Source organism: Pelodiscus sinensis, chromosome 1, assembly GCF_052426305.1.
Source record: "Pelodiscus sinensis isolate ZL-2025 chromosome 1, ASM5242630v1, whole genome shotgun sequence".
Classification (NCBI taxonomy): Eukaryota; Metazoa; Chordata; order Testudines; family Trionychidae; genus Pelodiscus; species Pelodiscus sinensis.
The window spans coordinates 177,200,048-177,226,198 of NC_143052.1; positions in this window are offsets into that span (position 1 = coordinate 177,200,048).

Below are 26,151 nucleotides of genomic sequence, written 5' to 3' on the forward strand. Positions count from 1 at the left end.
CAGGTAAGGCTAAGCTTTTTTTCATGGCCATTGTTTGTGCTGATGGGCCATTATCTTGGGTAGCACTTTCACAATGTGCTGGCTAGATGAAGTGGGTTTTACCCACAAAAGCTCATAGTATAATATATTTCTAAGTCACAGGACTGCTTGTCATTTTTAAAGTTACAGACTCACATGGCTACCCCCTGAGACTTTGTGGATATTATGCAGGAGCAAACACATTTGAAATATAAATGTATGGTCAATATTCATAATGCCAGATGCAAAAATGATACATGCACACAAGCAGGATAATGATATTCAGCAAATAATAACTTTTCCATTATCACATTACATGACATATTCTGTATAAGATGCATCCTAATTATATTATAAACATATCATGGGGTGCAGAGCATCACAATGGCCATACCCCCATGTGATAAATAGGCCATGTGTCCTTCGTGTGTAGCTGTCGAGCTTTACTGCTAGAGGTCACCATCTGCCTGTAATACACATAATTCTAGTTTCTGTGAAACAATTTGATTAACTGACCTGGTATCCATTAGAAAGGAGATTCTGATTCTCTAGTCTTTTGCACCTTGTGTTCTCATTTACACCTATGCAAAGTGAGTATGCAAAACAAGGATGCCATTTTGGGAGAACAGGGGTGAGGGGGCTGCAGACCTGCATACTGACACGTGGCTTGCTTTTCTTCTCTTTCCCCTGACTATCAGGGAGCAAGGGGAAAATACTTGAATTCCATAAATTACTTCTCTGCCCCCCTCCCTTCACCAGCCAGGAATGAGAGGCATGCAGGGAATCCAAGTACTTTCCCCTCACTCCCTGATACTCAGAGGAATAGGAAGAAAAGCAAATCGCATCCCAGTATGCATGGCTGCTACCCACTCTCCGCCACTCTCCCAAAACCTTGGTGAAAAAACAGAAGATCAGGATGCACTCCCTTTGCACAAATGAGACAGGCAGTAGAGAATGTGGCCTAAAGTCTATTCTCTGTGGGTCTCCCCCTCTGAATCAAACTCCACAGGATCTGTGGAGGGTAGAGGATAGTAAGCACATTTTCAAATTATAAATAGAGAGCTAATCTAATGACCCCATTCAGTAAATGTCTGCTGAGAAACTACATTATTCAATAGCCCTAATCTCTCATGGCTCTAACACACTGCTTCACTGATTCCGGTCAGAATAACAACTCCAAGGAGACTAACTGTTGATCAGCTCTGAGATTTCTCTGTCTTGTGATGCTGGTCCCAGTGATCAGGGGCAGAACAGAAGGTGCCCTAGACTTTCACTCCACTGCTATGCATAGATCAAGTCACCAGACATAAGGCACCATTTGTGCTAGTCTAGCTAGTGAATGGATTTCTCACCACTTCATTCTACATTCTCAAATTATATCTCGCTTGGGAGGAAAGACAATAGAGAAAAAGGGATTTGCAAACTCCATATGGTCAGGCAACCTCAGAGAAACACCATGATTTGTGAGGTTCTTAAAACATCAAATTCCATGGTGTACAACCAGTCTCAAGGGCACCCAGATTCTACTTGATTGGTGTTGAATACCTAAGGCAGCGAGGGATGCATTGTGTGCAGATTTTAAAAGATTCCTTCACATGCCATGGTAACCAGTAAAAAGTTAACAATTGCTAGCTATCACTGTGGTGAAGCAATTATTGCCAAATGCTGACTTTTCAGGTGTCTATGAGTGGGTATTTATTCAAAAGACATTTTCAGTATGCAGCTTGCTTCTGGGAACAGAGGCTGACACGACATATGAAAGTGTTACTTCAAGATTTTAAAATCTTGCTGGCTTGGTTTCTGCCATTTTACAGTAAAGGCAATGTTAATGTGCAATACAATTAACATTTAGGAGAGGCCTAGAAAGTGTTCCTTATGGCCCAAAGGTTGCTATTCGAGACAGATGTTTTCATCATGCAATTTAAGCCTCAAAAATTACCTGTCATTACTCCTAATTTAACATTCTGAAGCTAATCATACAACTACCTCCTTTTTCACAAGAGCCACGCAATCTTGCTTGAGCTTAAGTTCTAATTACAAGATGAGATTCCAAGTGAAAATTTCAGCTGTAAACCAAATGACCTCCAATGACCATTGACTGGTGATTAATTAATAATCTAAATAGATTTCCAGGCAAGAAACGGGCGTGGAAAAAGCCCAAAAGACCAACAGCCAACTCTTCTTTCTAGCTTCCTGAATAATCAGAGTAATAGTAAAACAAGCAGCATGTAGGGGGAAATCATGATAGCAGTGGCTTTCATCTCTTAATCAGCAAAATATTTCTTATAGTTCAAGTTCAGTTTTGTTCTCCTTTGATACTGGTAAAGCTAAGTATTCTGTACGTGAGCCATGTAAATAACATATTCTGCTTCAGTCATGTTTTTCAGTTTCAAAAAAATATTGCTTGGAGCTGAAATTCACAGCAAGTGTTAGTTCCTGGGTGCTATCCATATCTTATGGCTAGATTCTGATCTTGCTCTGCAGTGGTAAAAATTCACAGTAACTTTGGTTCAACCAAAATCATCTGGCCCACAATATGTTGCTTTAAACATTATGAAATTAATCATCTATCACGTTTGCATTTCAGTGCAAAACATACATGCTGAAGAGAATCATATGTGACCCTAATGCAATACATTGTCAACAAAGCTGGAGAAACAAAACCAGAAACAAGACAGCCAAATAGCAACTAGCAACTTTCAACTACCTGAATGGGGCTTCCAAAGAGAAGTGGTTCTCAGTGGTGAAGTGGCAGAATGAGGAGCAATAGTTTCAAGTTGCAGTGGAGGAAATCTAGGTTGGATATTAGAAAAATCTATTTCACTAGGACAGTGGTGAAGCACTGGAATAGGTTACTGAGGCTACGTCTACACTGCATAGTTATTTTGGAATAAGCTATTCTGGAATAGTTATTCCAATATAGCTTATTTCAAAATAGCATGTCTACGCTGCTGGGAAGCCTCAAAATTAGTCCAAGGCAGACTTCCCTAATGTAGATGTGCTATCTCGATTTAGACTCCCAGGAGGAAGAACTTAGAATGGTCCTGGTGAGGGGCTATTTTGAAATAGCAGAAGTGGAGTGTCTACACACCTTATTTTGAAATAGCTATTTCGGAATAGGTGTTGTTCTTCATAGAATGAGGTTTACAGAAGTCCCTTATTTCAAAACAATTTTGAAATAACAAAATTGCTGTCTGGAAGCATGCATAGTTATTTTGGAAAAAGTCCATTATTCCAAAATAACTTTGCTGTGTAGACACGGGAGGAATCTCCAATCCTCAAGGTTTTTAAGTTCCAGCTTGACAAAACCCTGCCTGGGATAATTTAGTTGGGATTGGACCTACTTTTAGCAGGGGGTTAGAAGTAGAAGATTGTAACAACTTCTGTCTGAAGGGAATATATACATCTAAATGAGTCACATAGAGTTATAACTATTAGTGGAACTATTTTTTCAAAGGGAATACCTGTAGTTTTGAATATAGACATATATTAGGATTCTTCAATAGTGAGAAATAATATTTGCTCTTATAATGTCAGTAGGAGGCTATTTAATGTTTTTCTTACACAATAAAATGGAATGAGATAAAACACTGAACCTTTACATGAAAACAAAATCACAAAGCATGTAAACTTACCATCCAGTATAGTGCATTTGCCAAATAAAGTACTGTCAACAGACTCCAGTTTCAAATCAGGCATTTTTTGTTATAAGAAAAGATGAGAATACGTCATCTGAAACAGAATAAGCAAAAGAGGAGGGACAGAATTAGCATAAAAACACAACAATTCATTCGGAATATAGAAAAGTTGCTTGTCTCCATTACTGTTAAGGATCCAACTCTAGAAAGATTTATACATGTAATTTTTATTGGTAGTAATAGGAGTCATCCATGCAAAACACCCTCTTCATCAGTGGAGATCAAGCCCCTAAGAATTACCTTAGGGAAAAAGAAGGGATAGTGATGATTGTGATCTGCCTGGACTGAAGTAAATTTAATATGAAGAGAAATCTGTATATCATGCAGTTAATTCAGTTAACCACTTCCCCTCTAACAGAAAATTCTATGCTGGAGAAGAGCTTAATTCTGGCACTTCATCCTCCTTCATTCTAGAAGGAACTTTATTGATTTTTCATCTGTTACAGAAATAAGAAACCATTACAACAAGAAAAAAGATCAATGCTAAAAAGTTATTGGAAAGGCCATAAGCATATTTGTGTTATGTTTTTAAAAACAAGTGATCCATTAATTCAAAAGTACAACCTGATTACTGATATAACAACCTGAGTTTCAACAAATGTCCCTGACAACATTATTAACTGCTCAGATTAGATTTTATTTGGAAAAGGGATAAATAAAACTGAATATAATGACAACCTATTAGACCATGCAGGCCTTATTTGAGAGAGAGGCCTTATTGTGCAATGAGAATGACATAAGCATAGACACAGAAACCAAGAACAGAAGGTGCAGGGTAACAGAAATTTGTATTTGTAATCATCCCTGAGAGGGAGTAAACACGAGAGAGGGGTAGGTATCTAAGGCAGATGAAATAATCATATTAATGAATGTTTTCCTACATAATCAATCTCTCTCTCTCTCTCTCTCAATTCCTGTTTGTTTCTTTATTCTATTTTTGTTTAATCTCATTTCTATTCAGGTTCAATTAATAATAATGAGCCTTGAATTAATTTATGTATTCATTTACAAGGAGTGCTTTGATCATGTATGTAAGTGGGAGCACTACTGTATATATTACAATATTAAGTAAAATAAAAGTTTAATATCAGTAATACCTTTCTATTATTTTTATGCCACTATTTTGTCAGTTCTATACACTGGCTATTAGGGTACAGTTCTGTACTCTCCACTTTTTTTAAGCTGTGACATAGTCATGAATTATGATATGCTAGCATAACTATAAAGCGGACCAAAAAATCAACCCTTTTCATGACATATCGCCAGGCAGCGGATGTGCCTACTGTTATGATAGCATTCTTGGCCCTGGACCTGACCCCAGCCCAGTTACTGGGGCTGCCGTGGCTGCTGCATTATTTGCATACCTTTTTCTGAAAAAGAAGTGTAGTATAGACATAGCCTTCAAAAGAAGTCAAGTTAGTTTGTCAAGATTTATTTTCCATAAGCCCATGTTGATTGGCATTAATGATATTTATTAATTGAATCCTGTATCTAGTATTCAGTTATCTTGCCTGGTATATATGTCTGATTGATATGATTATAATTATGTGTGTCATCCCATTTACCCTTTTAATATATAGGTAAAACATTAGCTTTCTCCCGAAGGTCATGGAACTTATTAGAAATCTACTTTAAGGATTTCCTCAACCAACTCTTTTAAAATTCTTGGATTCAAATTATCCAGATTTGCTGATATAGTAGCTGCAGTTTTAACATTCTCCTGAGATACTAATGAAATGGGAAATGTAGTTTCATATGTTATATCAACTGATTTTTTTCTAAATACAAAACAGAAATATTTATTCTACCTTTACTATGTTGTTTTTCATCATTTTTCTATTTTGATCTAGTAATGGACCAATATTATTGCTAGGATCCTTTTTATTCCTAATATACTTTAAAAATGCCTCTTATTGTCCTTAACTCTGCTGGTCATACTTGTGTCCCATTGCTTTCCATATCAATTTTGTATAATTTATATTTACTATGTTATGTACATATTATAGTTACCATCACTTCCCCTCTAAAGTAGGCTGTGTGTTTGTGGTGATTTTTTTTTAATCAATACAACGTTCTTTCTTGATTGTGGGTACTGTGGCTTTTAGGGAATCTAGTAAAGTGTCAAACACTTTCCAATTATAGTTAGCATTTTTTTATTAAATTCTTTGTCCTATTTGACTTGTCTCATAATTGTTTCCTTTTCATCTTTGAGAATCTGCATTTTTTTAAAAGTACCAGGCATGTAAATATCTGGTCTGGACTTCATTCTATTTACATGTGCTCAAGTCATGATTACTTCCAACTAAGTTACTGTTAGTTCTTTGATCACTGTCACTTTGGGTACATCTACACAGCATGCTTATTTTGAAATAAATTATTTCAGAGAAAATACTCCACAATAGTTTATTTTGAAATAACACATCTACACTACAGGGAAGCCTCATAATTAGTCCAAGGCAGTCTTCCCTAATGTGGATGTGCTACCTCGATTTAGAGCCCCAGGAGGCACTGGAGAGTAATTAGTTTGAATGGTCCCGAGGAGGAGCTATTTTGAAATAATAGCAGTGGAGCATCCATACGAGAACTAGTTTGAAATAACTATTTTGGAGTAGGCATTATTCCTCATGGAAAGAGGTTTACAGAAGTCGAAATAAGCCAGCCGTTATTTTGAATTTATTTAGAAATAACAGAACTGCTGTGTAGACACTCACATTGTTATTTTGAAATAACATTAGTTATTTCGAAATAACTGTGCTGTGTAGATACACCCTTTCTCTGTCAAGACAGGGTCTGATATAGAATTCCTCCATGTTGGATGCCATACTTTTTTCAGTTAGAAAATTGTCATCTGTTCTATTTAGAAATTCCAAGAATGTTTTAGTACTGGCAGCGTGAGACTTTCAGCATATGTCCCTCAAATTGAAGTACCCTGGGATCATGCAGCTTTTCTTCCTACACATTATACATACAGTATAGTGAGCCATTCATTCTGTTCCCTAGAGTGATTCAGCAGTCTGTAGCAGACAGCAAGATATTTACCAGTGAGTATTCAAGATCATTTTCTTCTGAGTTTTTGGTGATTCAGAAACAGATCATTTCATTACTTAACAGAGTGCCATTCACCCTGCCCTTTTGCTCACTCAATCCATCCTAAATAGGTTATAATTACTTCTTTACACTATCCAAAGATCTCACCCTTATACAGCATGAAATAGTTACACATATCCATGTGTTCTCGGTTATACTTGATCTCAGTGGAGTTACATTGAATCATACCAGCTGAGGATGTGTCCCCATACATTTGGGATTTGAGTTATACAATTCCTCACTGGGTTTGCAGTGCAGAAAAAAGTAAGTAAGGGGCTGTCTACATTTAACAGTTTAATATGCAGCCATGGCAGTGCTTTAAATTGAAAGTGTGGACAAAGTACGAGCTCTGGGAGAGAACTCTTCCAGTGCTCTATGTTAACTACCTCTGACGCTTTACAGTGCTGTAATTTGTTGTGCTTGGAGGCGGGAGGTATTTTATCACACCCCTGAGCAGCCAGAAAGTTACAGCACTGTAAAGTGCCAGTGCAGTCTTGGCCTAAGAAGTAAAGGAAAATAAGCTAAATACATGAACTCCATTACTCTATCAAATCAATGAACAATTAAATGGAACCATAATACATAAAGCATTACTTCATTTATTAAATCAAACCTGATTTAAAATATTTTCTGTCTGTTTTGTAGATCTAACTGCACAACAGGAGCTGGCAGAGTATAATTCTCATAGTTCAAGAAAAGAAGGTTAAAAACCCCACCCAATTCCAACAATCTAATCTTGTAACATTTGTTTGATGATGTGAAATAAAATATAATAGCCCACAGGAGATACACCTAGAAGTCAGCTCATTCAGATACTGTGGAGCTAGTCCAACAAAGCAATCAAATATCTTACAAAAAACTATAAAAATCATATCTTTGGTGTACAGACTACCAATCTAAACTGGATAAGGGTGTAAAAGCCTGATCCCAGTCTTGAAGTTCTGACAAGGATGCTAATCACTGAATTTTCTACCTTCTACAAACAGCTTTAACTGAAGCTTATTAAGACTGAGCTTATTTAATCCAACCATGATAAATTAATGCGCTAAGATCATGGTTGATTTATTCATCAGAAGACACTGAGACAAGCTAATCCACTTTGCTAAAAATGTAATGTTAGGAATGCTACCAACCGCTCCCAATGTTAAACTCAGACTCTTTTGCTCAGCATACTTTATAGGATATATAAAATAACAGACATGAAGGATCTGATTCTTATCGTTCACCTGCATAAGGCCTTGTCTAGCTGTGGATTTGAAGGAGGGTTGTTAGAAAAGTGTTCGCAGAATGTTCCAGAAGTCAGGTGTAGAACAAGTCAGTGTAGACTTTCAGATATACCGGCAGTCCCCGGGTTACGTACAAGATAGGGACTGTAGGTTTGTTCTTAAGTTGAATTTGTATGTAAGTCGGAACTGGTACATATTGTAGGGGAAACTCTAGCCAAACATTTCTCCAGAGCTCAGTTTTATTCTCCCACACCTCACTTCTCTCAGTCCTTTATTCTCAAGCTGAGGTGTCTGCTAAGAAAAGCCACTCCACATCTCCCTGGTCTGCTGGGGGGAGCGGGGGCGCTAGCTTCGCGTCTCCCTGGTCTGCTGGGGGGAAGCAGCTAGTGCGGGGTTGCCTCACCCTGTTTGTAAGTAGGGATCCAATGTAAGTCGGATCCATGTAACCCGGGGACTGCTTATACTAAGCTGATTAAAGGTTACCCCATAGCCTTCAGCTGGACTAGGTTAGCCTGTATTAATGATAACTTGCATTGTTTACATTAGACTCTGAAAATTTGTTATACTAAATTGGTGAACACCTCTTTAAACTCAACTCTAGGCAAAGCCTAAATATGAAGTAACACCATTGAGGTCAATGAGACATATTCTCCTTTTTCTGACATTAGTTTATTGTGGTGTAACATCAGCAAAGTTACTCCTGAATTATATCTTTACAAGTGAAAGGATCATCAGACCTAACTAAGTTAAGCTGATGAAAGTGAGATGAGAATCTGTTCCTGAATGTCTAACGCGCCACACGTAGGTCACCAGGTTATTTGAAACCTGGTTCAAGAAGTGCTACAGTCTGGAGCTTAGCATGGTACATTTGAAAAAGAAAAAAATCTAATCAAAAAGAAAATATTAAGACAGGATCCTTCTGCCAGAGCCTTCTGGCAGAGTTCGTCTCAGCACAGAATCTAAGGGGTGGTGAAGAAAGGTGCCTATGTGCCATCTTTGTATCCAGGGCATTATATGCCCCTCAGGGTTTGACCACCAGGCAATTTAAAGCAGCCTTAAAGCTGTTGCATTTCCATCTGCTTCTGCTGACCCTCAAGTAACTGAGCCAGCTAACTGGGGATTGCCAAAGAGGCAGGCCTTGATCCCTTCCTCAGTTATGCCCCCAAAACAAGGGGAATCCTTAAATGGGTGTTTGAAGCAGCTTGATGTTTGGTTGGTGCCATCAGATGAGCAGAAAGAAGGCTAAGCTTCTACTCATTTATATTTAGATGACTGGTCAATATGCTGGCAGCTATCATTAAAGAGACACTCACTGCCAAATTCTCCACTGTCTTTCAACATTTTTGTGATTTACACCTGTGCAAAATGGATATAAATGTGATGGCCAGTGATAAATCTGATCTAGTAGCTTCCATCCACTTCACACAGGTGTAAAAGACACAAGGTGAAAACCTGTGAAAAATAATAATGCCCCCACAAAACTGAATGAAAACCTGTAATCTACAGGTTTGGATGCAAATAATATGAAAACACATGTCATCACACACAAAATATATCAGCTACATAGATAACAAATACAGGCCTGGCTCCATCTCCCTCCATAGTCAGATGCACAGCACCAAGTTCTCCTATAATTCTTTTGGAGATGCTGAGTTTGCCCTCTCACTAATAGATGATGGGGCCTGCCTTTCCATCTACTAAAGGTCAGGGATTCACAGGACAATGTCATCCATGTGGAGACCCCATGCTTATCTGGTGACTGACCATACTCCACCCATCCATTCTTTTGTTGCTTTGATCATGGCTGCCTCTGGGACTTGTGGGGCAGGGAACTCCCTGAAAAATATTATCCTTTTTACTTAATCAACATAGGAGCAATGTTTTTCTCACAGACCCCTTCTAGACAAATTAACCCAGGCTACATGCTCTTCCCTGGAACAGAACTCTAACCTGTGAAACATACTCTGTGGGGCCCACAAAAGCAGAGGGAGGTGCCTCATTCAATGCAGGAGTGGGCAGATCCAGGTATGCAAAATCTACCACACACAGAGCTGGCCATGAATAAATAGCCGATCCATTTTCTTTTAAGGCTTAGTCTTAAATCTACATTGAGGCAGTATCATGAGCAGCGATGTGAGGCTTCATTACAGACCAGATCACACACAACTCTGGTTTGATCCTGCCTTCTAATATGATTGTGTTCTTCAATGTAGTAAAATCTAGTCACTATGGCTACGTCTAGACTGGCATGATTTTCCAGAAATGCTTTTAACGGAAAAGTTTTCTGTTAAAAGCATTTTCAGAAAAGAGAGTCTAGATTGGCATGGATGCTTTTCCGCAAAAGCACTTTTTGCGGAAAAGCGTCCGTGGCCAATCTAGACGCCCTTTTCCGCAAAAAAGCCCTGATCACCATTTTCGCGATCGGGACTTTTTTGTGCAAAACAAATCTCAGCTGTCTACACTGGCCCTTTTGCGCAAAAGGGACTTTTGCCTGAACAGGAGCAGCATAGTATTTCCGCAAAAAGCACTGATTTTTTACAGTAGGAAATTTTGCGGAAATTCAAGTGGTCAGTGTAGACAGCTGGCAAGTTTTTCCGGAAAAGCGGCTGATTTTCTGGAAAAACTGGCCAGTCTAGACACAGCCTATAAGTAAATATTTAGATGTTAGTATTGTAGGCTTCTTTTGTTGTCCCTTTATAGCCAAACACGCATCTCTGAGTGTGAGGGCAAAATGTGGGGATTACTTGGAAAATATTCAGTATGTTTTATACTCAACGTTCAGTTTTCATTTTTATGATTCAAGAAATACACACACACACACACACACACAAAGTCGTTAGGAATAAAGATTAAACCATATCCTAAAAGAAAATACAGTAAACACATAAAAAATACTGAGGAGAAACATGGGGTGAAATCTTGCCCCATAGAAGTCAATTAGGTTTTGTCATTGACTTCAGTGGAGCCAGGAATTTCACCTATGTTGTTTTTTTAAAGAAAGAAAAAACATTCTCTTTCAATGAAGCAAGAATTTTCAGGTGCTGTATGGTATTTCTTTTTGTACTAGAAATATCAATGCACTTTCCTTGATATGCACACTTTCAAATGTCAGATAATGGAGGGTACTTCTGGGTATTATTCGGAATGGTGAGGGTAACAGTTGAATATTACAGAGTAGTGTGTATAAGGATGCAGCATTCTGTGGCACCTTTAGTTCAGCATCTATTAGTAGAAATGAAGAGCTCAGATTCAGAGTTTTCCCTCCTAATATATGTCTCCATTCACCATGATACAGTACTACTCACATGGCTAACTTCAAGCATATAAATATGCAATAGTAGGACTGGTCTTGTGCTGAAAGATGAGTATTAAGCAGCGTACTGAATAGGGCCCATATGAAATCTTCCTTTGGTTAAAATGGAAATGACTTTTGTTTTGATACTCTGTTTCCAGATTTGTGACCGCACAAGGGTGTGGTCAAAAGTCCCCACGGAACGCAGCAAGATTATAGCAGTTCTGCTTCACTGCAGATTGTCACAGTGCTGAGATCTTAGAATGAACACTTTGAAGTGACAGCCTTGTCAGTCAAAATGTGAGTACTGCTCTTCATCAGCACATACAATTCTTATTCCCTTGAAAGGAAGCTGAGTGCATAGCTCATAGCCTATCATACATGTATCCTTTTGTGATGATGATTCAGCTCCTCTCTTTTTACCTTGAAGCTATATATTTCCACATACAATCACCATGTATAAGGACAGCATTCAGCTTAAAGAGGTACCCAAAAGAGTTAGGTCGTATTTTGTAACAGTGTGGTGATTTTAAACCACATTGAGATTGCCAGATTTCAAGCAACAAACTCCAGGGACATTGTGCATGGCCACTGTGTGGGTGCACATGTAAGAGAGAACAAAATGACTGGGCAAAAGCTGGGCTGCTTCTGGCCAGCATCACTAGCTATACCAAAGGAATGGGGATATGACAGGTAGTGAGACACAGCTTAGCCCTTCTAGCACAGTCTCTCTGGTTTTGTGGACCCCACAGAGCATGTTCCACAGGTTTGGGTTCTGTGCTGGGGAAAGGGCATGGAGCCTAGGTTAGTTTGGCTGGAATGGAATTGAGTGGGCTCATGGCAGCTCATGTTGCATCCTCTGAAAATGTCAGAGCATCCTCTGAAAATATCTCTGAGCTCCTTGGGATGTCAGAGATGGACATTGCCTGTCTCAGTGCAGGACTGTGTATTACAAGCGGATGCTGTCCTTACTCTGACTGGAATTATGAACATCGTATCTGACCTTCAGCATCAGGAAAGTCAGCAGATATCAGAACTGTATTAAGAGATCTACACACTGAAGATTTCTCATCTCTCTCTCTGACTTCTGGAAATACTTTAATGGAAAAATATTGCAGCTTGTTACAAATTTTGTGTTCCATTTTCAATTACAGTAGCTGACAAACATTTAAAAGCTAAAAATGAGTAACTACTTCAATGTAATGTAATATTATTTACAAAAGATCACCTCAAATCTCATTCTGCTCAGGGTAGTTATCAGTTACTCTGCATGTCTCCTACTTGGCCATTTATCTTCAGTGCTTGTGCCCCTGATCTATCTATTGGCATGTTGACAGGTAGGACAGATGGAAAACATGAAGAAAGATAAAAAAAAATCAAACTACGTATAAAAAGTCAGTCCATTATGCCACTGCTAAAATATTTATAATATAAGAACTAAGTCTAATGTGCTCATTTTTTTAATAATAACATTAAAGAAATCATGTTTAATTAAAAGTGATATATAAATCATACTGTTTGCTAGAGCTATTGACTGTGCTGTTCTCATTCTGCCAAACTTAATATAAAATTAATTGTTAATTTTCAAGCCAGTAGCTTACTCTTCTCCATCATATATGCTGATTTGTTTAGATCTGAGACAGTGAAATATTACCATTATAATACATGTTTCTCCCCATATTGCCTCTCTGATGTTCTTCTCATTTTTAACCCCTTTTCTCATACAGTGACCCACATGAAGAGATTGTTTAGTTGTGTAATAGACAAGTTTGGTATTCTAGAAACCCAGGGAAGACTCATAGCTGGTGTAAATTGTGTAGATTCATTATGCTGAGAGATTATAGTAAAGAAAAGTTTACTTAAAGAGAAATTTTAAAAAAAGGGGCCAGGTCTTCAGATAGTGTAAACTGAAGACAATGAAGACTCATGTATTTCGATCAGTAGAGGATCTGATCTGAGCATATTTATTATCTTTAGCGTGCATTGTTGTACATTGAAAATGTTAAGCATAAGCCAAGTGTAATTTCAGATAATTAGTACTCAAATAAACTAGTATTAAGTATAATCTTTTACATACTCATATACAGGCCTCTTAAATATTAAATGAGCCATGCAATAAACTTTTCTTGTGTGAAGGCCTCTAATATTTTAGACCTCTTTTGGAATCTAGGTTACTCTGACCTTACATAAATGAATCTTGCATTTCACCAATTTTTCACATGCTTGTTCTGTCTTGGACAAACCTCAGAATCAAATAATCACCAGCTCCAACATAGATGATGATTAACTTAGGGAGTTCTTGGCTTCATCTTCAAGAAGGTTAACATGACCTCAGAAGACAGATGGATATTATGGTTTTATATTGTTGCATTTTATACAGAGTTTTGTAGGTTCATTTAAGTGCGTTATTTTGAAATTTCACCAAATAAACATCTCTCTGTCACTGCTTCATTCAGACTTTGTTGAACTGATATCCAATAATTGTCCAATCACTGGGTTGGTTGTCCTGAAATACTAGGCCTAATTCTGCCATCAGGCACACATTTGCCATTGACTTAAATAATGGTTCTGTTGAAGACAGAATCTGGAAAACAATACATTCGTTTCTGACCATCTCTATAATTGGCACCAATATCAAATGAAGAAAGAGTGCATTTTGAAACTCAAGAGGAAAGAAAATGAAGATACAGGGCAAATTACTGCTGTTGGTTACATCTGTTAACATCAGTAGAATTATTCCACATCCCAACATAGGGTTTTTTTTTTTTTGCCCTAATTCGAGTCAATAGTAAAAGTACCATTGACTTTGGTGGGGCAGGATTAGGCCCATAGTGAAAAATTAAATCAGATCTTGGCTCACATGTTCCTTTTAGGGCCTGATGTGATGCTTCCTGATGTCAATCAAAATACTCATTGACTTCGGTGAAAGTTAGATCATGTCCTTAATAAATTTAGGCCCTGATCCAACAAAGCACTTAGACTTTAATTTAGCTAGGTACTTAAGCACAAACCTAATTTTAAGCATGTGAGTAGTTCTACTGAAGCCAAAGGGAGATAGTCACAGATTTAAAATCAAGAACATGCTTAAGTGATTTCCTGGATCAGGACTTCACTGAAGGAACAGGAAAAACAATAGAAAGGCCACTGGATGTTTTCTATAGGCCACTGAAAATTCTAAAGAGCATTTCAGTAAATAAACACATGAAGACACATCACAATTCAAATGGTTTCTGAATTGTATTATCCTGGTAGGTCTTTTCATAGTTGTTAATTATATGAAAGGCACTTTATTCTGCTTTCCTCACTGTCAGTGCACATATAAAATATATAGTATTCTCCATTCTGTGGATTTTGGAAACTCACATGATTGTTTCTGTTCCTTTCTTAAACATTAGGAAAAAATAATGCAAAATGTGAAAATAAAGTTGTAGGGGGCAATGGGATCTGAGATTGTTTGACAGTTAATAGATTCTATTTGGATTTGTAGTATTGTTTGTGTAGTATGACTGTCTAAAAGGTTATCTAGTAATGTTGAAGTGCAGTGCAATCCACTTACAGAAAACTCTTACAGGTGAAATCCACAGATAGTGAAGTAGAACGCGAGTCCTAGGTCATAACAATGCCTTTATGATATGTCAGTTACAATTTTGGTTATAACAAACCTCTACATAGGAACTCATTTCTTGAAAAAAATGTTATTGAATAATCCAGAGTAATGCATTTTTATGCCTCTGCATATGCTTGAGCGATCCTGTAGATCAAGAAATTACAAAAGTTGTCAGAGTCCTCCGAAAACACAGCTTTCTTTTTTGTTGATATGAAAAGTGCAGATTTCTGCATTTTTAAGCTTTATTTCTACTCTGTTTTTTCAACTAAATATATATTTAAACTCTAGGCTATAAAACCAGAATAACCCCTCTAACCTGGAAATACTATGCTATAGTAGTTCCAAAGAGTATTTGCTTTTACTTAAGTGTCTGACTTGGTGGCGGTCATGGTGATGGTTGTTAGATTTATTTATATTATCGTCACACTGAGGAGAATCATGGACTGGGAGCCATTGTGCAGTAAGACCCTATTTTCAGAAATGTAAATGCATCTATTTAAAAAGAAACTGTTATGGCATGTAGAATCCATGCCTGACCAGGTAACTTAAAACAGCAAAGAAGACTGAAGAAAAACAAAAAGAGATAATGACTAGAAGGGAGAAAAGAAGAGAAGTAGTAGTGGGAAAGGAAAGAAAGAAAGAAAGTAAATAAATAATACAAAAATCCTAACACCCAGCTGGGAATCAGGAACAGAAATTAATCAACAGGCCATTTGTGGATTTGAGCCTCAATCCAGCAAAGCCCAGAACTATGTGTTTAAACTTGTGAGTAGCTCCACTGAAGGCAATGGGACTGCTCATGTGTTTGGGGTTATGCATGTACTTAAATGCATTGCTGGACTTAGACCTTAATATCAAACACTTTGGAAAGTGCTCTGATGCTTTGATGGTGAGCACTGTTATAAAAATGTTCATTGCTAGATCAGAAGATGTATCAAACAATTGAAAAGTAACCAAACTGATTTTGAAGTGAAAATTGCTAAAATTTTGAGACCCCCCTACCATCCCACCCAAAACACATTGGGCAAAATGCAGCAAAGTTATTTTAAAAATATACTCATAGAAGTCAGGATACTACTGGATTCTGAAATCTCAGAAATTTTTTATTCCAAGTCAAATTACACAAGTTGAATACTGTGACATGCCATCAGTGCAGTTTTCAGAAACCAAGCAAACTAATTATTTCCAGCAAATATGCTTAGCAGAAGTTTGTTAGCAAAATCAGTGTTTGGGATTCATAGAAATGTTGGCACTGCTGTAGTTATGAAATGATTTTGAAAAATGAAATGTTGCACATGTGTATGGTACTAATCAGTAACACAGGCTTTGTTCTTTTGGTGTTTCTCAAAACAAAAGTACGTACATTCTGCAACTTAAAAACTGACACCTGTAATAGTAGTCACTGCAATCACTAGATACCGACTCCATTCATGTGGCACAGAGATGTATAACCTTTTGTAATTGTCACCAATCTCAGTGCCTGGGATCAGAAATAAAGATCAGTCTTTTACAAGCTGTTCTGCTTGTCAGCTCTTTATTCAAGCTTCCAGACTGGAAGATTTTTACTATGAATTGATTTATGAGACTCTATTATTAATTAGCATTGTCAGCATACACTATAACATGGTACTGCATCCATAAAGAAGCCTTGGGTCCTTTAAAATGGCACTGCAAGAAGATGGCTAGGGTAGTAGCAGCAGCAGAACTAAAGAATCCACACAATATGGAAGGCTAGAGGTAGACGCTTCACTGTGAACTGACAGGAAACTAAAACAGTCTTTACTCTTTTGTTTCCTATCACTGAAGTGACAAAATCCCCAGTCCTGTAGACACAGGCTAATAGCAGGGATGGGCTTTAATTTTTGCAGGGCCTCAGGCAGAAGCAGTGGGGCTTTGGGCAGAAAGGGGCAGTTCCCTCTAGGCACTGCATACCCCAGGCAAGAGGAGGAGACTTCACATATTCCCCTGCCAATCGAGGCCTCGGGGCAAGGGAGTGCACGAAGTCATTAGCTGTTCAAAACCCTGGTACCCCTGGTGGGGAGAGGGAGCCACCAGCCACTTGGAACATTGAATGACTTCACGCACTGCCCCGCCCCAGGTCTCAATTGGCTTGGGGGCAGGGGCATGGCAGGAAGGGCCAGATCGAAAGGCTTGGCAGGCCAGATCTGGCCCATGGGCTGTATCTTGCCCAGCTTACAGTTTTGCCCCTTATGATCCATCCCATTGGCTTCAGTGCGTAAAGTGAAGTAAGTGCTTATATATTTATAGAGTTGGGGATTTAGGGACTTTGTAAATTGAATGTAAAATTATTGTAAGTCTTGACTCATTCAGGGACCCTACTTTGAGGGATTGTTTTAAAGAGCAGTAAGTACACACTGTCATCCAATACAGTATACAGTAATGTCTTTTATAGACTACTCGAATGACAGGCTACTCTGCTGTGCCTATATAAAACAGGGAAGCTTGCTTCAGGTAATGATGATCATACATTTTGTATCCTATTGCATTCCCTGGCCCTGTGCTTTTATACCCTACACCCCAAGGAACATAAGTGCAAGTTGTGCAGGAGGATATTAACATTCTGACATGTTGCCCCATGTGATTCATTCACAATAGATTGTAGACATTTAGGTTTGTCAAGTAGACACTCCTCACTGGAAATATTGACTTCTCTGATAGGAATATCTGACTGTATGAATGGATTTTTATATCCTACACTGGATATATGCTCCAGCCCCTCCGGACTGTAGTATCCACCACCCATCCCCATTTAACCGATTAACAGATTAAATGGGATTTTACATCCTTACCCCAGAAATGTGAACAATGCTGAAATCAACATTTTCTTCTAACTTTAACCCTGGAAGGAGGCAAAACCATTTAACAAGCAAATCCATAATAAGTGCATTTGCTGGAAATATTTACAATATCATTTGTTCCTGAAAATGACACCGATAATACATCATTGAGTTCTTCTTGTGTAATCTGACTTGGGTGACAATCTTGGAGAGAGTAAGAATGTCCTCCATAATTAACTTTTTTTTAAAAAATAATCATACTCTTGGCCTTTTTCAGAGGTGAAAATATTTGATCTTCTAAGGTTTTCTTATGAGTCTGGAAGAAAAATAATTTCTCTAAGATGATTTAATAGTACAGTTAAACCTGTGCTATCTAGAATTTAAGCATCTGAAAAACTGCAGAAACTGGCCAATTCTTGACGCTGGGAAAAGAAAAAAAAAGGAAACTGGCCCTTTAAGTGCTCTTCAGCTGTGCAGCATGTACCTGGGGGAGGGGCAAATGGCAGCCAGAAGCAAGCATCTTGGTTTCCTGCCACGGCTTGTGGCACCCCCGGCCGGCCAGTCCCTCCATGGCTGCTGGCACCCCCGGCAGGAGGCTCCTGCCATCTCCGCCTCCCGACCTCTGGCTTCCACCCCTCTCACCAGGCCGCATCCCGCCCCCTCTCACCAGCAGCTCCTGGCACCCCCGGCAGGCCAGCCACCCTGCGGCTCCTGTGACAGCCTCCCATCAGGCTGCCCCTGCCATCTCTGCCTCTTGCCCTCCCCCAGCTTCCACTCTTGCCCCACCAGGTACATCCCAGTCCCTACACGGCTCCCATAGCTCCCCACCCCATAGGCCCCACACGGCTTCCACCTCCCCCACTCAGATTACCAGAATTTGTAGGTTACCAGCATGCCCTAAACCCCGGGCATACCAGATAATACAGGTTTTACTGTATTCACAAAGGGGTGATTCCATCAGCGGCAATTGCTCCAAACTCTTCTTTATATTTGGTGACATATTTTTGTCAAGAAACTCAGGCAATATATTTCTGGAGTGAGCAATGGGATGTGGACGTACCCTATAGACCAACTTGTCTATAGAAGTAAGGATTCAACAACATGGCCTTCATCAATGAATCTGGTTGCATTTTAGGCTACATCTGGACTGCAAGCTTCTTTCAGAATAAGCTTTTCTGCAAGAGATCTTCCAAAAAAGCATATTTCAAGAGAGAGAGTCCAGATGCAAAAGCGCAACAAAAAAGTGATGTACTATTTCGAAGGATAGCGTCCACACTGATTGGATGCTATCTTGTATTTAAGGCCACCCAGAACTACTTCAGGCAGGGCATTAGGCCAGCAGTTGCTTCTGGGTGCTGTTGCCTACGGCTATCTGAGAGACGTGCTTAAAGGACCCCCTGGACAGCCGTTTCTCTGCTTCTGCTGCTTGCTTGCCTACCTTTTTGAGAGAGAGCAAAGCTTTAACAGTGCGTACTCTGGTTGCCCAGCTTTTGGACACCGCAGCTTTTGTCTTTGTGCTATGGAGCTGGAGCTGCTCCGGGCATGCGATGGCCCCACACTGCCATGTTGCAGTTTTTGCAGCAGTTTCTCCAGGCTGCCTTAATGGCCCTCCACGAACTTGACACCGAGCTCATCCTTGAGACCCTCTCCCTGTGCAGGAGCAAGGTCCTTGCAACCGCACACCATAGTGGAGAGATGGTTTTGGAGACTGGACACCAGTTCCAACTGGTGGGACCAGCTGGTTATGAAGTGGTGGAACAACCAGCAGTGGCTCCAATTCATGCAGAAGGCCACCTTTATGGAGCTGGGTGCCTGGCTTGCCCCTGCCCTCCGACAGTGGGATCAGCATTGCCATGTGGAAGCTCACCCCAGACAGCTACCTATCTGTGAGCAACCAGTTCGGCATGGGGAAGTCCACTTCCGGGGCCCTCCTCATGGAGGTAAGACACTCTTGGGCTGCAGTCCCTGAAGGGGGAGGGAAGTACTGGAAAGGGGGACCCTCGGAAAAGGAGGCTAGGAGGTAGGAGTGCAGGGAGTGGGATGGGGAGGGGGGAAGCCCCATCCCCAGGGGGTTCTACAGTCCCACCCTCACATAGCCCTGTGGGGGCGGGGGAGGGGGAATGGGAGGCTCATAGGGGGTGGCTCCTGAGGTGTAAGAGGGGAGAAAAGGGGAGTTCTAGGGGACCTCCCAAGGGCTCAGGCACCCCGTCTCATTCTCTGTTTTGTGTGTTTCTTTGTCTCCTTCTGCAGATGGTGAGGGCCACAACATCAAACCGCCCAATTCATTAACCACAAGGGCTATTTCTCGATGGTGCTTCAGGCTCTGGTCAACAACAGTTCACAGACATTTTCATCAGGTGGTTAGGAAGGGCTCATGACACCAACTTTTTCAGGAATTCCAGCCTCCTGTGAGAAGCTGGAGGATGGCACATTGTTCCTCCAGTGTGACTGTCGGATTGGGGAGGTACAGATGTCACTGTGCCTCATGGGGGATGCAGCCTACCCCTTCATGCAGTGGCTGATGAAGCCATACATTGGTCACCTGGACCTCAGCAGGGACCAATTCAATGCCCACCTGAGCAAGGTCCGCATCCATGTGGAATGCGCCTTCAGGCACCTGAGGGCTCAGTTCAGGTGCCTCCTGACCTGCCTTGATGTGGGGCAGCATAACATCCCCAAAGTCATCTCAGACTGTTGTCTTCTCTACAACATTCTGGAGAGGAAGGGCGAAGCCTCCCTTCCGGGGTGAGGGGTAGAGGCAGGCCGGGAGGGAAGGGCCTTCAAGCAGCCATGCACAGCTGCCATCTGGCAGGCCCATCAGATGGAGGTGCACATCCGGGAGGGAGGTTCTAAGGAAGCGTTTCTCTGAAGGATTCCATTAAGTCTCCCCTGGGCCTCCCCACCAGGGGCCTGTGCCTTTCCCACAACAATCCCTCCCTTCCCCCCTTCCTTGTAGAGTCAATAAAGACACCAGTTTTGGGTTGAAAACCAAGAACTGTGTATTTTTTTTTCATAATAAAAGTATCTGGGGAGGAACGGGGCTCAGAACCTGGATGGGGCAAGGGGGAGGGGAGGCTCAGGGCTCAGGACAGGAGAGGGGGCTGGAGTGGGGTCAGGCATGGCAGGGGGAGGGGACATAGACATGGCAGGGGCAGGAGAGGACCAGAGGCAGGAGTAGGGGGGCTTGTGGGGGCAGGAGTGGAGACAGGAGCCATGCGTGCCATCATCTCACAGATGGTGGCACACATGTTTTGGCTCTGCTGCACAAACTGAGCCCACATTTGGGTCCGCCACTGAGCGTCTTCCTAGACCTTCTGGGCGAGGATCTGTTGCATGTCCCAGAGGACAGCCACATGCTGTCTCATCTGGTCTGCGAGGGCACTCCAGTATTTGTGGCTCCCTCGGGGTCAGGCAGCTGCCTCGGCTGGTGGTGATTGTCCCTCAGCGACAGCTGGTCTGGCTGTGGAGAATAAAGCGGGAGTGGTTGTCAGTCATCTATACAGACACTGTCCCTGAGACCGTGTCCTCCTATGTGAGCTGGAAGCAACAGTCCTCGGGCCACAGGTCAGCAATGTCACAGGAGCAAGGCCATGTGTGGCCTGCACAGTGGGCCCTGCCTCACAGGAGCATTGAGGTGCCCAGGGGACCATGCTTCCTGCCTCCCATCCCCCTGTCCCTTGGACAAGCAGGCAAAGGGACATGTCCATCTGGACTGCAATCCATCCCATGGGAAAGAGAGAGGCCTGAAGCAGCCTGGCCTTCCATGTGGGCCACACACACACCTGCTCCTGGAAGTGCTGTCTGCATTAATGGGTGGTGCCTCGCACGTGCAGGCATGCCAATGTGCAGCACTCCTCAGTCTGTGCGGCTGTGCATGTGTGCTTGTCCTCAGCCTGCTTCCAGTGGTGGCTAGTGGTGGGAGGGCATCCCCATCAGGGGTCGGATGTGTGTGTGTAATCCCCAGAGCCTGGGAGCAGGATCCCGGGGGTGCTCTGGGGCTGCCTGCTGAGGCTGCGTGGCACAGACTGGTGCTGCACGTGCTTCCATGTGCATGGAGTGCAGCACGATGTCCAGGTTGAGAAGGTTGAGCAACGATCACACCTCAGCCCCTTGGTGGCTGCCTCCCCCACCCTGTGTGTGTGACAAACTGATGATCCTTCCCTGCCCTCGGAGGATGCCTGTGAGACTTCCAAGCCCTGAGGTACCAGCTTGAGGCTGAGGGTGATGGTGCTGGACGTCCCCTCCTCCTCCTCCAGCTGCTCATTGTCCTCCTCCTCCTCCTGGACTGGGAGCCCTGGGTAGGTGGCATCTCCAGCTCTGAGTCCATGACCAGAGGTGGGAAAAGGGGCTGAACCACCCCCCAGGATACAGTTGAACTCACTGTAGTAGGGGCAGAAGTGGGGTCTTGCCCCAGAATGAGAGCTGCGCTCCCTTGCCCTGGTGGAGCCCTGGTGGAGCTCCCTGACTTGACTCCTCATGTGTTCTAGGCTCCCGGGGTGGTGGCCTCTTGTGGCCAGAACCTCAGTCATCCAGCTGTATATGTTGGTGTTGCACCATCGGGAGCAGAGATCCTCCAAGGACTCCTCCTCACCCCACACCTCCAGAAAGGCCAAGATCTCCATCCCAGACCAGACCACGATGGTGCACACCTCTTCTGGCCCCTTTCTGGGTTCTGGGAGCTCTGGACATACTCTCTGTGTGGGCCTGGGGGATCTCGGGAGGCTTGAGGCTGGGCCATAGCTCTGCAGCAGTGTGTCAGGGTGAGCCATGTGGTGACGTGCAGCTTCCAGGGCCAGCTTCCTGCCACAAGCTTTGAGAGTTGGCAGGAAACTGCAACTATAGTGTTCTTATTAGTTTGGATGGAGTGGCCACCAGAGCACCTGTGTTATTTCCTGAAGGCCTTTTTTTTTTTGACAAAACTCCCACTTTCACATCCACAGGGCTCGACAAACCACTGATTCTACTCGCTCGTGACAAGTAGATTTCAAGTGGTCGCTCCGTGTGCCCCATTCACCGGCGCATGTGCAGTGCAGGGATGGTGAGTAGCTCTCACTGCGGTTTGTCAAGCCCTGCAAATCCACACATGCCTTTTTCCAAAAAAGCTTTTTCAGAAAAAGCCTTCTTCCTCATAGAAAGAGGTTCACCGCCGTTGGAAAAATCACTCAATTCTTTTGACTTTTTGTCGAAAGAATGGAATAAAAGTGTGGACGCAAGTATTTTTTTTCCAGAATAATGACTGTTATTCCAAAAAAATGCTGCAGTGTAGACATACCCCTGGGCTACGTCTACACTGCAGACTTCTTGCACAAAAACTGTTTTACACAAGCATTCTTGTGCAAAAGGTCTTGCACAATAGTGCATCCACACTGCCATGTGCTTTTGCGCAAGAGCATCCATGGCAGTGTGGATGCTCTCTTCTGCAAGAGAGCTCTGATGGCCATTTTAGCCATAGGCCCATCCATTTTTGCCATGGCCATAGCCTGTTGCCCATCCACACTGCCTTCTTGTGCAAGAGGCCTTGCGCAAGGGACTTATTCCTCGTGGGGAGAGGAATAACTCTTGTACAAGAAGCCTTCTGTTCTGACGCTTTACTGTAAATTTACTTGCACAAGAACATGTGTGCAGTGTAGTTGCTCTGCAAGTTTTTGCGCAAGAACAATTGTTTTTGCACAAAAAGCCTGCAGTGTAGATGTAGCCTTTAGAGTCAGAGATTCTAGTATCATTTATTAAATGGACTTTTGAATCAGAAAATCTAGAATCAGTTGTTAAGTTGACTTTGTCAGGTCAGAAATTAAACAAGGATAAGTATTCACTTAGACTAGTTGAAGGGTTCACTTGTTTATTTTTATCCTTGTTCTCTTTCCCCCAAAGCATATCTGCAACACTGTAGTTTCATATAAAATGTCAGAGGTTTGTTCAGGAAGTAAGCATATCCTGATGACCAAATTTGTTTTTGTAATGGCAACCTCATTGTTTGCTCCTAGTACATATTTGTGCCAAGAGTTCTTGTATTAAACAGGGAGGTTAAAAGGGAGGTTATAAGTCAGTCTTGCCTTGCAGCTGTTTTCATTGAACTTTGGCAACTGTGTATCCATAAACATACAGTTGCATTGCTATATAAGACCATCAATCAATGCTAGTTGCCTCATGATGACCTCATAAGAGTCTTGCATTGTGATTGTGAAGGAAGCTGCAGATGGCTCACATGTTCACATTCTTTGTTGGGCACTTTTACAGAACACCTATGCACATCATTTTACATCCTTTTAGCTGACAGCACTTCTCCTTGAGAAAGTTATATAAAATATGGGTTATTTTTCTTTTTGAGAAATTGCGAGTTCTTTTTGTTATGTAAATGATGTCCCGCTACTATTACGAGAAGTCATGCCCTTCTTATACATTTGTAATAAAATAAGTAAAAAATTCTTTATATTAATTTTGTATGATAATTATAAATCCAGATGATTGATTACTTTTTCTTGCAAAATTCAGGCACAAAAATCACAAAGGAAACATTAAATAGTGGCTTGTAAAGTGATATTAAGTGTGATAATAAGTGTGAGGGATTTTGTGGGCTATCAATAACCACAGCTGTGTTGCATAGTTCAGTCTTTCACTTTGGGTATGTCTCCACTACCACCCTAGTTCGAACTAGGGTGGTTAATGTAGGCAACCGGAGTTGCAAATGAAGCCCGGGATTTGATTTTCCTGGGCTTCATTTGCATGTTGCCGGGTGCTGCCATTTTTAAATGTCCACTAGTGCGGACTTCCTATTAGGAAGCCTAATCCGAACTACCTAGTTCGTGCCGCGTGTAGCCGCGGGCACGGAGTCCACACTAGCGGACATTTAAAAATGGCAGCGCCCGGCAACGTGCAAATGAAGCCCGGGAAATTCAAATCCCGGGCTTCATTTGCAACTCCGGTTGCCTACATTAACCACCCTAGTTCGAACTCGGGTGGTAGTGTAGACATTCCCTATTAAAATAGAAAACTAATCAGAATTTATTATATTACTACCTCAAGTATCCAACAAAAGATATAATCCACTACCTAATTTAGTACTGTATGTTGTGATATATTATGAATAAAAATGTGTTGGGTACTCAAATGTACACCTTCTGAGCCATACCACAAGAGATGAGGAACATATCATTACCTAGGGTAGATAGTATACTTAGAGTAGATAGTATACTTAGCTGAAAGGAATGCATAAAATCAAGCCCTCCAATTTCCCATAAAGATGATTCATCAAATAGACTCGGTGGATCAAATGTATCACTGGCCTAAGCAAATGCCTTTCCAATGAAGTTGCACTCATCTTATGCCAGCAGTCTGTCTTTCATAATATGCTCATAAGCAGTCAAGATTTTTCTTTTTAATTATTTGAAACAAAACACTTTCAACACATTTGTAATTGGAACTTTTCTTTCTTCGTGTGTGCAAGTGACATTTATGCCCTAATACTGCCATAGTGTTCAAAAGTAGAATTTATTTGGAACAGCCTAGAATGACATCCAAATCCAGCTAAATCAGCTAGCACTATAGTCAATATCTTTGCTTGTAATGGGGTGCACTGCCTCTACAGTTTTCATAAACCCACCTAACTGGGGTGAAAGTCCACGGCATTTTTGCTAGGAAAAGCCCAGCTGTCCTGTCAGATCTAGGACACAGTAAATCAGACCAGAAGGACTTAAGCATTGGGGAACTGGTTGCAGCTGAGGATCATTTAAACAGCTTTCTGATATAGAAAAGAGACAAAGGAAAGGTGGCTGGTGTGGCTGGAAATGATATCCAAGAGAGAATGTATTGTGGGGAGGGAGGGAGGGAGGAGTGTCTTGTTTGCAATCTAGGTAAGTGAAAACTGTTTGTTTTTTCTGCTTTAATTTTGAAAAACTAGGGGGAGGGGAGTTTGGGCAGGGAAGAAATAGTAGAAAAAAAAGGAGAATTTAATTTTGTTTCCCTGTTGTGAGGGAAGTTCATCAGTGACAAGTAACGAAAATGAGACTGCTGCAAAATTTAAGATGTTGGTTTTAATGAGAAACAATTATTTGAAAGGAAAAGGGATCATCATAAATCCGGCACTGACTTGTCCATTGTCTGAAATGTGTGACAGAACACAATGGTTCTTCCTGGTCCTTGCTGAGCAACACCTGAATTCCAACTCAGCTTCTCAGTTCTCTTACATAAGTGGTCGTGGGCAAGCTCTATGAGCCTGAGAGGAAGGGTGGACCGAAGGCATGTGTGTTCTAGTACTCTACACCCAGGTGTTCTAGAATATAATTTAACCCCACATGCCAAATGGGAGTGTCTTTCTGTTTCTGTCATCTATGTTAACTTATTTTGTTATCTTTTTATTCAAACTAATATTTAAGTGAAAGACTTTGCTTAGTGCAGTGGTTTTTGTTTGTTTTTTGTTTAATATTTT